The 14302-nt window shown below is 35.7% G+C and overlaps 1 protein-coding gene across 1 annotated transcript in view; it reads left to right on the forward strand.

Annotated features, from left to right (window-relative positions):
- Positions 1–14302, forward strand: part of LOC149834780 (Pollen Ole e 1 allergen and extensin family protein) — a 33783-nt gene that overhangs the window by 14097 nt on the left and 5384 nt on the right. The gene's annotated exons all lie outside the window — the stretch shown is intronic.

The following is a 14302-nucleotide window of genomic DNA, read 5'->3' on the forward strand; positions in this document are numbered from 1 at the left end:
TAGGAAAGGAGACCTCTACTATGTTGATTTTCTTAAAATTCCCAAGAATCAATTTTGTAATGTTGCTCAAAACAAAGATATTCATGTATGGCATAAGAGATTGGGTCATCCCAACATTGTTAAAATCTCTTATTTGCCTTTTATTAAGCATCTTTGTAATGAAAATTTTGTTTGTAATGAATGTATTCTTGGAAAAATGAGAAGTCTTCATTTTCCTTAAAGATCCATGTTTACAACAAGACCTTTTGAAATTGTTCACTCCGATGTATGGGGTCCGGCTCCGGTGATATCTAAGGGAGGTTTCTCATACTATGTTATCTTTGTGGACGATTTCACTAGGTTTAGTTGGATATATTTTCTTAAACATAAACATGAAGTTTTCTCAACTTTTAAAACATTTCATATGATGGTTTTAAATCAATTCAATGGAAATTTAAAAATTCTTAGAACCGATTCAGGTGGCGAATATCTTTCCAATGAATTCAAAAGTTATCTTGAAAATTATGGAATTCTCCATCAAAAGTCTTGTCCTAAAACCCCCCAACAAAATGGGTTGGCGGAACGAAAACATAGGCACATTATTGAAACAACACGAACTTTGTTCATTTCACAAAATATTCTGAAAAAACTTTGGGCTGAGGCAACCCTTACATCTGTCTATCTCATAAATAGACTTCCATCTAAAAACTTAAACAAGATTTCCCCATTTGAAAAATTATACGAAAAAGAACCTGATTACAACAGGTTAAGGGTTTTTGGATGCAAATGTTTTGTCCTTACTGATAAAAATGACAAACTCTCTCCTAAGGCCATTCCGTGTGCCTTTCTTGGCTATTCTGAAACTCAAAAAGGTTTTCGTTGTTATGATATTAAAAGTGATAAACTATATGTTTCCAGAAATGTAAGCTTCTTGGAAAATATTAGTGGTTTCGAAAAACTTGAAACTAATGACGAGAATATTGACTATTCATTTTTGTTTGATTTGTTGACTGATGATGATACTAGTGATGATGAATCAAATCAAAATAGCTTAAGTAATAATGAAACCCATTCTGAGTCCTCAACACTTCATTAACATATCAGTGAAGAACTACATAGAGATCCCATAACCTACTCTCATAGAGATAGGAATACTTTCAGAAGTGCTCTCGAAAGATATGATAATGAGTCTACACCTTCGAGTGAAGAAAACCTTTGTAGGACCGACAGACTAAGAAGACCTCCTTCTAGGTTCATTTCATATGAGTCTTTTTCGCCTAAATATAGAGTCTGTCTAAGTGCCATTCACTCTTACATAGAACCTAGGAACTTCGAAGAAGCATGAAATTGTCCGGAATGGATAGTCACTATGAATAATGAACTTGAAGCTCTAAAGAAAGCTAAGACATGGGAGTTTCAAGACCTCCCTAAAGACAAGAAAGCAATAGGGTGTAGATGGGTGTTTAAGGTCAAGACTAAGAGTGATGGGTCCCTTGAGAGATATAAGGCTCGCTTAGTTGCTAAAGGATATGGTCAAAAATATGGGATTGATTATGAGGAGACCTTTGCCCCGGTAGCTCGGATGGTCACCGTCCGATGCCTTATAACCGTTGCCTCAATCAATAAATGGAACATCTATCAGATGGATGTTAAGAATGCTTTTTTAAACGAAGATCTAAACGAAGAAGTATATATGGATGCTCCTCCTGGAATGGAATCTCCTAAAGGGAAAGTGCTTCGCCTTCGGAAAGCACTTTATGGTTTAAAACAAGCTCCCAAGGCTTGGTATGATAGGTTTAACTCTGTAATGTTAGATAATGGTTTCTCATCCTGTTTTACTGACACTGCTTTGTTTGTTAGAAAATCTAATGCAGGAATTGTTATTTTGCTACTATATGTGGATGACATGCTTATAACTGGGAGCGATTCTAACAGGATTAAAAGTATAAAATCCATTTTAAAGGATAAGTTTAAAATGTCTGACTTGGGTTTCTTAACTTATTTTTTGGGTATTGAGGTAGCATACTCTCATAGAGGATATTTTTTGTCTCAAACTAAGTTGACATCTGAGATTATTGACAGGTCAGGTATTACGGATGATAAAATTTGTGAAACTCTTGCTATAGTAGGAGCTAAAATGAAGATTGATGATGGTGTTTCTCTTTCCGACCCCACTCCCTACAGGCAGCTAGTAGGCTCGTTGATGTACCTAAGTATCACCAGACCAGATATCTCACATGCGGTGCATACGGCCAGTCAGTTTCAACATGCACCAACTTTTGTTCACATGGATGCTATCTTATGTGTCGTGAGATACCTAAAGCACACTATTAATAAGGGAGTTTTTCTGTCTTCCTCTTCTGAGTTAAAATTAATTGCTTATACCGACTCTGATTGGGGAGGTGACCTAAATAACCGTCACTCCACCACTGGTTTTTGTGTATTCTTAGGAGACTCTTTGATCTCATGGAGATGCAAGAAGCAGCAAAAGGTGTCTCTCTCATCAACTGAAGCTGAATATCGTGCCATGGCGACTACTACCATGGAAATTGTTTGGATTCATCAGTGTCTGGAAGACATGGGAATCACAATTGAAGGGCCCACCAAGCTTTGCTGTGACAACAAAAGTGCGATTTATATTGCTAAAAATCACACCTTTCATGAGCGGACCAAACATATCGAGATGGACTGTCACTATGTTCGGGAGGCGTACCTCCAAGGAATCATTGACCTTCCATATGTCACGTCCGAGTATCAGTTGGCGGATTTCTTCACTAAAGCTTTGTGTGCTCCGCGTTTCAACTTCCTTCTTAGCAAACTCTCGGTCATCCTGCCCTAAGTTTGAGGGGGGGTGTTAAATTATGTACCTAATCACTTAATGTAATATATATATATTTTATATATATTGTAGAAAGCTGACCCGAGTCCTAGAGAGAGAAGAGAGAGAGAAAGAGAGAGAGAGAGAGAAGAGAGAGAGACGGCTGCATAGAAAACCTCAGAACCTCATTCGATATTAGGGCCTCTCTTTATGTTAAATAGAGAGAGGCTTAAAGACATAATTACAATAAAGCCCCATTATAAAACTAAATTACAAATAGCATCTTAATGTAAAATAACTTTACTTAAAACCACCTATTCTCAACACTCCCCCTCAAGCTGGAGCATAGATATCAATCATGCTCAGCTTGTCACAACATTTTGAAAAATTTGGTCTGGCAAGAGGTTTTGTGAACATATCTGCAACTTGGTCTTCCGACTTTAGATATTGGGTAGTGATATGACCTGCTTGAACCATATCCCTTACATAGTGGCAATCAACCTCAATGTGCTTTGTTCTCTCATGAAATACATGATTGTTCGCTATATATGTTGCAGCTTTGTTATCGCACATCATGGTCATGGGAGAGGAAACCTTCACCTGGAGATCAAGAAGAACAGTACGAACCCACATCAATTCAGCAGCTGTTTGGGCCATAGCCCGATATTCTGATTCTGCACTCGACCTAGAAACCACATTTTGCTTCTTACTTCTCTAAGAGATCAAGTTGTCTCCCAGGAACACACAAAATCCTGTGGTAGATTTTCTATCTACTACAGATCCTGCATAGTCAGCATCAGAATAGGCCACTATATCCAGAGTTCCACCTTTCTTGAACAATAACCCCTTTCCAGGAGAAGATTTTAGATATCTGAGAATCATAATAGCTGCATTTTAGTGTACCTCAGTTGGTTTGTCCATAAACTGACTGACTTTACTTACTGCTAAAGCAATATCAGGCCTGGTCACAGTTACATACAGTAGTTTCCCAACTAGGGAGCGATAGCTTTTGCTATCAACCAGTTTTGACCCTTCTTCAAACAACTGAACTTTATGGTCCATGGGAATATTTGCTGGTTTAGCTCCCAACATTCTTGTTTCCTTTAATAAGTCAAGAACATACTTCTGTTGAGACAAAACCATCCCTTCACTGCTCCTGGCAACTTCTATACCCAGAAAATACCTGAGTGAACCAAGGTCTTTTGTAACAAAGTGTTTTTGAAGATGAGCCTTTGTGGCTTCAATAGCTTTCACATCATCACCTGTAAGAATGATGTCATCCACATATACCACCATAACGACTATGCCAGAGCTAGTTTTCTTTATGAATAGTGTATGATCTGCTGCTGACCTATTAAAGCCAAAACCTGACATCACTTCAAACAACTTCTGAAACCATGCACGAGGACTTTGTTTCAAGCCATAAATTGCCTTTTTCAATCTACACACCTTCTGACACTCCCCCTCAACCTCGAATCCTGGAGGTTGTTGCATGTAAACAGTCTCAGATAGGTCCCCATATAGAAATGCATTTTTCACATCTAATTGGTATAGGTTCCAACCATGTTGCACAACTGAGAGAACAAGACGAATGGTACCCATCCGTGCAACAAGAGAAAAAGTTTCAAAGAAATCAATACCATATGTCTGAGTATACCCTTTGGCTACTAATCTGGTCTTGTACCGTTCAATTGAACCATCAGATTTGTACTTTATCGTATATATCCATTTACATCCAACAATGTCAGCATCTGCTGGGGAATCAACTAGATCCCAAGTATGCTGAGATATTAAGGCATCCATTTATTCTTGCATAGCCATCTTCCAGCGAGTATCAAGCTCTGCCTGCTGATAGTTCAGAGGAATAACTTCAGCAGATAAAGCTGAAATAAAAGATTTCAACTGATTTCCAATTCTGGCTTCTGAGACAAAATGAGACATGGGATATAAAGTACATTGTCGTGTCCCCTTTCGTAGAGCAATCGGCCTGTTATCATCATCATGAAGATCAATATTGTCAGTAGAACTTACCTCAGGGGAAGAGGAAGATAGAGGCACTTGCGGAGGTGGATCTCTACGCATATATACCAATGGAGGATTATGAAATCTGGAAGAGGATGAAGTGTGGTTCGGGAATGAGGGCACGGATTCCAAGGGAAAAGGAGGTATAGGTAATGGACATGACTCAGCTGGATCAACCTGCAGCGGGGAACCGGTATTAGAGTAATATGGAGTGGATTCCAAGAAAGATACATCCACACTGACATACTCTCGGCGAGAAGTAGGATCATAACATCGATATCCCTTTTGATTTTTGGGGTAACCAATAAATATGCATTTTGTAGCTTGAGCAGCTAATTTATCACGGTCAGGGCCAAGTTTGTGTACAAAACAAACACATCCAAACACTTTGGGCGAGAGGGAGAAGAGAGGGGTATTTGGTTTTAGGATATGAATTGGAATTTGATCACCCACAGAAGAGGAAGGCATGCGGTTGATCAGAGAGCAAGCAGTTGTAATTGCATCTCCCCAGTATAACGCAGGAACATTTGATTGGATCATAATGGTCCTGGCAACATCAAGTAGGTGACGATGTTTTCACTCAGCCACCCTATTTTGTTGAGATGAATAGACACAGGAAGTTTGTGGTTGGATGCCATTATCTTGGTAAAATTGTAACAGACTTTTTGATTTAAACTCTAGAGCATTATCAGTGCGAACAATCTTGACACTAGATTCAAACTGAGTTTTTATTTCAAGAATTAAAGATTTGATAATATTTGGAACATCAGATCGTTCCTTTATTAAAAACACCCATGATAACTTAGAGAAATCATCAACAATAACTAAATAGTATCGACACTGAGTCCTAGTAGGAATCTTACTAGGACCCCATACATCTGCATGAAGAAGTTCAAAGACTTTATTACTAGACTGACTCTGACTCGAAGGAAACGAACTTCGATGATGCTTGCTCAGCTGACATGCTTCACACTGAAATGATGTGGTGGAGGGAATCTGAGGAAAGACCGAACGAAGCTTTGACAATGAAGGATGACCAAGACGACGATGCCACTGAACAGGACTAAATGAATGTTCCACTGCAGCATGAACAATACCCATTGGATGATGTAAGTAGTAGATTCCTTTTTCTTCATAGCCTCCACCAATCTTCTTCCCCGTCAGCAAATCCTGAAAATGACAACCCATTGGATCAAATATTACTCTACAGTTTTGTTCTTTTACAAGACAACTAACAGAAAGTAAACTTTGAGGAAATTTTGGAGCATGAAGAGCATTTTTCAACTGTAATGAGGAGGATATAGAAATATTTCCCTGACCAACAACCGGGGAGGTACTACCATCGGCTAATAAGACTCCAAGCTGAGCCTTAATATCCTTTAGATCTGAAAAAGCAAGTGAATTTCCACACAAATGTCTGGATGCACCGGAATCAATAATCCACTTACTGTCAGTCGGATGAAGAAGATTTCCGGTTGAATAGGCAACACCAGCAACAGGAGAGGTATAACTCAAAGGACGAAGAGCTATCGGCTCATCATATTCAGCACGACTGAGGGTTATACTACTGTCACTTGCAGAGATATTTTCTTGTGCCTTTGTTGCCTCGAGAGAAGTAGTATTAGCTCTAGGAGCATATGACTTTGATGAAGAGGAGGTTGGTCGGCCATGCTTATCCCAGCAACGATCTTCTAAATGTCCAGATTTTCCACAGAATGTACATTAAAGCTTTCCTCTGCCTCCCACACCTCGTCTGCGACCTCGTCCTCTGATGTTCTGAAGATTTCCACGTCCATAACCAGATGAGACAACTAAGGCAGATGACTGAGTCACAGGCTGAGAATGTGGAAGAGATATCGCAAATCTGCTTAGACGGTTATATGCCTCAGCAAGAGTAGGTACATCCGAACCAGTCAACATTTGGACTTTTGCAACAGAAAATTCTGAAGATAAACCTGTAAGAAACCTAGCAACCATAGTTTGTTCTTGATGATCTTTTTGTTTCGAACAACAGAGAGGTCTGTGAGCATTAAGTCTTTCAAACGCAGCTTTGACGGAGGCATAGTACTGGGCCAAGGTTTGATCTCCCTGCTGTAAATTGTATATTTCCTGTTCGACTTGTAGGATACGACTCACATTAGTCTCTTGTGAGTATGTATCTCGAAGATTGTCCCACATCTGTTTGGCTGTATTATAATAAATTAAACCATCTGCAATATGGGGTTCGACACTATTCATAATCCATGACATAACTATGTCATTATCTTCATCCCAGGTAACATATTTTCCCACCTTTTCAGTGGGTTCATCTTCCAACAAGATATGTTTTCTACGATGTCCAGATACTGACATCATAAATGTTCTGGACCACCTGGCATAGTTAGTTTCATTTAACCTTACAGACGAACCGTACGAAAATGGATTGGCAAATGCCTTATATTCTCCAATATGTTCCAATTTTGAATCACATTTCGAAGTTTCAGCCATACTTCTGGTTAAAGAAAAACTGGACAATCTCCAAACTAAACAGGGAAAACAACCGTGTGTTACACTCACACGCCAACTGAAATTCCAAGAAAAAACTGGACAATCTCCAAACTAAATAGGGAAAACAACCGTGTGTTACACTCACACGCCAACTGAAATTCCAATCAACAGTTGTTCACTCACGAACAACAAAAAAAAAAAAAACCCACGACAGTAGTGAGCAGCAGCCCACAAACAGAAAAATGATTCAGCACGTCAGTGACTCACTACTAACATGACTTCTGCATATGCAGCAATAATTTTTTTTTTCATAACAGGGGCAGCTCCCCAGACATATACAATTCGGCACTAAGTCATTCATTTTTTTCTTCGAGCAACACCACCACGTGTTGGATTGCTACCCAAAATAAGCAGGAAGCCACGACCTTTTCAGTGGAAATTGTACCAACAACAATCAATCTCCCAACAACAACTATATCAAGATAAACAAAACAGGACCCCAACCATATGTAGACTTACTAACAGCAATCACATTCTCAACAGATAGTCACGAGACTGACGGCAGGAACTACCACCGAGGCAGTAGGTAGTCACGAAACAATAAAACAAGAGGCGACGAACCCACAACAAGCATCCACGAACCCACAACACGACCAGATCCGTCATCAGATAAAAAAAAAATTACATCGCTGACCTGATCGCTCTATTGATTTCTTTTACTCATTGGATCGGAGTTTGATCACGATCACGATGGCCTCCACGATCGATCGAGCCTTGATCAGACTCGATCACACTCCCACGTAACAGTCGATCACGCTCCCACGATCACGCTCCCACGATCGGTGATGGCTCTGATACCATGTATAAAGCTGACCCGAGTCCTAGAGAGAGAAGAGAGAGAGAGAGAGAGAAGAGAGAGAGAGAGAGAGAGAGAGAGAAGAGAGAGAGACGGCTGCACAGAAAACCTCAGAACCTCATTCGATATTAGGGCCTCTCTCTATATTAAATAGAGAGAGGCTTAAAGACATAATTACAATAAAGCCCCATTATAAAACTAAATTACAAATAGCATCTTAATGTAAAATAACTTTACTTAAAACCACCTATTCTCAACATATATAAAGTAATACATATACATATATTAATATATATGTATATGTATCTACTTATTATATATATAAAATATATATTTCTATTTGTTTAGTCGTAGGGGTAGTTTAGTCTTTTCTTCTATTTTATGCACATTCACTTTATGAATGTGTTTATAATTTATTTTTAGTTTTCTTTTATTTTTTATTTCTTTTATTTTGTACCTAAAGGTACCTTGTTGGGCCCACTCAAATAGACGTTGGGCCCCTCCAACGGTCACATTTGTGACCGTTGGAGGGGCTCCAACGTCTATGAGTGGAGCCCCTCCAAGGCTCCTTTTGTGTGGTTATAAATAGGGGCTCTCCCCTTTGTATTTTCTTATGGCTTTGAGTCAAAGCCCAAGTTCTCAATAAATCGATTCCATTGTTTTTATGCCTTTGTGCATTTGTGAGTTGTGCCTTTGTGCACAAGTGTTCTAAAGTGTTCTTATTGTGCATTCGTGGTGGGTTTATTATCAAGAATATTAAGGTCTTGATATTAGTATCTTATTGAAGATACTTTCACGGATTTGTCTTTGGCGGAGCTCAGTATCTTTAGGAGAATGCCGCTTTGGTTCAATTAGAGTTAACCTTTTCCAAAGTCCGGATAACTCGTTATAGTATTCCTTAATGCTTTTTTTCTTTAGTAATAGTTCGAACTTTGTCTTGGAGATTACACACATGTGCAATATGCTTAAGGAAATACATTTTTTTAAGGTATTCTCAAGCATTGTTGGCATATTCGAACTTCGCAAGTGTGATCGTTGCAAATCTTTTTCCTTTTCTTCCTTTTTAAGGGAAAAAGAGAAAAACTCTCGCAAGGTCTCACTTGACCTTTTATAAAGATATTTTGAAATTACTCACCTCTGTTTTGAAATTTGCGGGAAAATGGGGAGACGGGATTCGCTAGTCGGTACGAGGTTCAACCGTTCCTGACGCCTTTACCAGGGGTAATTGAACCAAGGATCAAATTTATGCCTTTGACTTGCTTAAATTTGTCTAAGAAATTATTCTAAGTCCTAAATGTACATTTAATCAGGCTTGTGCTATGAATTTGAATTTGAAAATGTGTATGCTTTTGAAAAAAAAAATTTAGAAGTCTGAATCTTCCAAGTGATTTTGAAATGGTTTCAAAGTTAAGTCTTGAAATTTGAGATCTGAATTGAGCTTAAGCTAGAAAATCAAAATTCCAAGTTTGACTTCTGAATTGAGAATTGAATTTAGAAATCAAACTTAGAATTGCATTTGGAATTTTAGAATTTTGAAGTTTAAAAGAAAAGGAAACTTTGAAATTCGATTTGGAATGAAATTAATTATTGAAATGAAATTTCAAGTTAAGAATTTGAGTTTTTGGATGGAAAATCCGAAATTGGATTTGAAAATGAAAATAGAATTTAAAACTTGGAATAAAGATTAGAATTCAATATGTGAAATTGGAATGAAATTCAAAGTAAAAGTTTGAAAATGGAAAATAAAATCAACATTTGAAATTTGGAAATTGAAATTAAAACATGGAATTGAAAATGAAATTCAAAGTTTAATTTTAGAAATTTGAAAATGGAAAATTAGAATTGGAAATAAGAATTGAAAATTGGAAATTAAAATAGACATTTGAATTAAGAAATGAAAATTATTTTGAAAATAACTTTGAATAATAATTTTTGAAAAAGAATGATGCAATTCTATCTTAAATGATGAATGTATTTAAAAGAATTTATTTGAACTTATAATTAAAGTCAAACTTCATTCTTTAATAGAATTAAAACAAGATTGAAACTTTAATATATTCATGACTATGGTCACAAACATATTCTAATTTTAATCTTTATCTAAATTCCAATAAAGAATGAAATGATTTTTTGTGCCTTTATAGAATTAAAACAAGATTAAATTTTCGTATATTTATGACTATGGCCACGAATATACTTTGATTTAATCTTTATTTTAGATTCTAATAAAGTAAGAAAATGTATTTTGAAATATGATCTTTTAAAATGAATTGTATTTTAACAAAGAATAACAATTTTAAGTATTATTCATATCCCGACTATGGTCGTGAATACGAACTTTACTTAACATTATTTATCCTTTATTAAATGGGGCACGTGCCATTCGTGTTTCCATAGTGTTTTTAAGAAATAAAAAAATGCAACAAATTAAAATGAAGAAAATTAAACTAAGATGCTCATTCATTCTAAACTAAGCATAAAGTAAATTTTCTCATTAATGTATTATTACAACACTTGAATGAATTGCATTAATTGAAAAAAAAAAGAAAATCCTGCAAAATGAACAAACATGTTAGAAATAAATATAGGCATTTATGGATTTTCTTCAATTATTGAAAAAATGAAGAAAAATCCAAGATTTGCCTATTTATGCCTCGAAAAATAAAGGAAAAATTTGTAAACATGTCGAAAAATTATGAAATTTTATGTGGATAAACTAGAACTAAAATGAAAGAAAACCCTTTTTACGGATTTCGAAAATGAATTTTCATTAAAGAGGACACGTCAAAACAAGTTGAAATGAAGCTTGAGAAATGCTTAAAAGGGCAAAATGATAGTGTTTCGACTTTTGCTCAGAATCGAATATGAAAACTTTTTAGAAATTTTTGAAAATTTAGAGAGATAAACTAGACATGTAAAGGAAAAATCTCCAATTTAAAGATTTAGAAAATGATCTCTCATAAGGGAGATCTCATCTGATCAAGTTGATAAAAAATCTGTAAAAGCTTATGAAAGAAATTTCAACAGGTTTCTGATTTTTTATCTGAATGACAGATGAAAACTTAATAAAAAATTATGAAAATTGACATGCATAAACTAGACATTATAAGGAGAAAACTTTTTTTTACAGATCTAAAAAATAATCTCCCATTAGGGAGATATGAATGCAACAAGTTGGTTTTAAGTCAAAATAAGGTCTGTAATTGCAAACAAGCAAGGTTTTGACTTAAAATACAAAATAAATAGAAATATTTCATAGAATTGGATAAAAATTTACATGAAGAAACTAGACATGAAGATGGAGAATATCTTTTTTACAGATCTGAAAAATGATCTCTCATTAGGGCGAAATCATTTAAACAAAATGAGCTAAAAATTAGACCACAAAAGTGATACAGTAAAACATAGTTGCTGTTTTTGGCCAAAAACAGATATCAAAACACTATATAAATTGATAAAAATTTACATGAAGAAATTAGACTCAGTGTTGGAGATTTTCCTTTTTACAGATTTGAAAGATCATTTCTGGTTAGGTAGAAATCGCTTAAACAAGTTGGCCTAATTTCAGGGAAAATCCGGACGAGGCTAAACAACAGAATCCGAATCTCGATTTTTTTAAGGGATCAAAACACATCAGAATGATCTGATTTTTGGTGTGGATCTCAAAAACATACTAATAAAGATGTGGTAAAAAAATCAGATCAAAATAAGACCTAATTATATGTGAAATGATGAAGGCAAAAACGGACCAGAATTGAAAATATCATCTCAACACCATTGAATGAAATAGAATCTCAAAACGGATTGATCCAATGATCAAAGCGTGAGATCTATCATTATAGATCATTGATGATAATAAAAATGATATAAAAACATAAAGGAAAGCATATAAAATGAAATTGAAAGCATTGGGGCATAAATTGAAATTAATTTTGCCCATAGCTAATTCTAAATGGTTAAAATGAAAATGCAGCATAAAGTAAAAAGCAATTTGAATAGATCAAAGCATAGAAAATAGAAATTTACATGGAATTAAACTAGTTCTACGTTGCTATTACACAAAATTGAAAGAAAACGCAAGAAAGAAGAGAAGAAGGGGGGGGGGGCGATTTTTGAGAAAATAAAGAAAATAGAAAGAAAAAAAATCAAAAGAAAGGGAGAGAGATGGCCTACCTTGGGCTGAAGGAGCTTCCTTCTTCTTCACTTCAGCGATCAAGAGAGGAGCCAAAGAAAAGGAGGGATGCTTAAGGGAGAAGAGAAGAGAAAGAGATAATTTCTTTGATTTTCTCAATTTCTCAAAATTCTACTTGTTGAGAAGAGAGACCCCCAAGGGGTCTATTTATAGTTTGAGAATGGGGTTGGCTTTTGCAAAACTTTAGATATGGGACTAAAAGATCTCCAGCAAGACTGGTACCAAGCCCATGTGGGCATTTTTCTTTTTTTCAAATGGGCAAAAATGCTACTTTATAAAAAAATTGACACATGGCACCCCTTTTGCAAGTGGGTGCCCATGTGGGTCTTTTTCATCTTTTATGAAAGTAGAATGGGTACTTAGCTGAATTTTTGACACATGGCATCACCTTGGGGGGTGATGTTCATGTGGGTTTTTAAAAGTGAAGGGTGTTTTTAAAGGTTTATTAAAAACCGATTTTGATTTTAAATCTTGAAAATGCCAAGTAGCACCCTTCTTTGAAAATAATATTTTTGAAATTAAGGTAAAAAAGGAAATAAAACATGATAAAAAAGGGAATTTGGAAATAATTGGATTTCAAAAAATTCAATTCAAATTGAGCAAAAACCGGATCCAGATTGAATTTTGAGAGATTTTGCAAAAATATCGATTTTGGTTTCTGAAATTTCAAAGATTATTTTTGGATTTTGGGATAAAAATCGGATTTTGAATTTGAATATGAAATCCCCAAATTGATTTTGAATAAAAATTGGATTTTGAAATTGGATCTGGATCCATTTTAACATTTCGAAATCCAAACTGAATTTTGAACTGGATCCAGGGTATTTTTCAAAGAAATTTGGAAATTCAAAGGTTTGTTTTTGGATTTTGGGATAAAAATCGGATTTTGATTTTAAATATGAAATCCCCAAATTGATTTTGAATAAAAATTGGATTTTGAAATTGGATCTGGATCCATTTTAACATTTTGAAATCCAAATTGAATTTTGAATTGGATCCAGGGTATTTTTTTAAAAGATTTTTACAAACTGGTGGTTTTGAATTTGAAAATCCAAAGATTGATTTTGAAATTAGAATAAAAAATTGAGTTTTGAAAAGGATCTGGATCCGAAGTTTTTGAAAAAGATTGGATCTAGATCTCGATCTCGATCTTGATCTGAGGAAAATTTTGTTCGAAAATAGGAATCGAGCCCTAAATTATGGATTGCAAATGGAGAAAGCCTGAATTCATAATAAAATTGGGATTTTGGATCTGGATCCAGTTTAAAGAATGAAGTTGGGTCTAGATTTGAATCAAAATCTCAGAAGTGAAATTGAATCTCAAATGTTAGATTAATCTGAGTTCAGAATTTGATTGAACTGAACTTCTGAATGGATCAAAAGGTGGATCCAGACCGAACTGGATCTGAAATGGTTTAATTGGATCTTGGATATCTGATGAGATATTTCGGGTTCAAAGAATGAAATTGGACTTTGGATATGGATTTCTGAATGAATCAGATGAAAAATCCATGTCCGGGTACGAATTAGACACTAGATCCAGCATTGAATCCAATATCCGAATTTAAAAGGAGCGGATCTCGGATATTGATAAAATATTAGATGAAGGAATTGATCCGAGTCCTAATTTGGGGTCTGTCCCAGTTCAGAAATTGTTGGAAACAGTGTCTCGGATAATTTTATTTTTTTGGGTCTTCGCCCTGCAGGGGCAAAAACACGGTACTAAACTAGTCTGAACTAATTTGAGCTGGACTGACTCAGAATGAACTGAATTAGAGGCCAGTTATACTTGGACGAACTAATTTCAGAACTAAATCACTAGCTCAACCAACTGGAGTCAGCTCGATCTGGACTGTATCAAGCTGTAACAAGCTAAAAATGAGCTCAAATGAAGGCTCGAGTGTGAAAAAGTGACTTTAAACTGAAACTGAGCTACTTGAACTCTTGG

The sequence above is a fragment of the Nuphar pumila genome, chromosome 6, assembly GCF_984573655.1.
Source record: "Nuphar pumila chromosome 6, dmNupPumi1.hap1.1, whole genome shotgun sequence".
In the NCBI taxonomy this organism is placed as follows: Eukaryota; Viridiplantae; Streptophyta; class Magnoliopsida; order Nymphaeales; family Nymphaeaceae; genus Nuphar; species Nuphar pumila.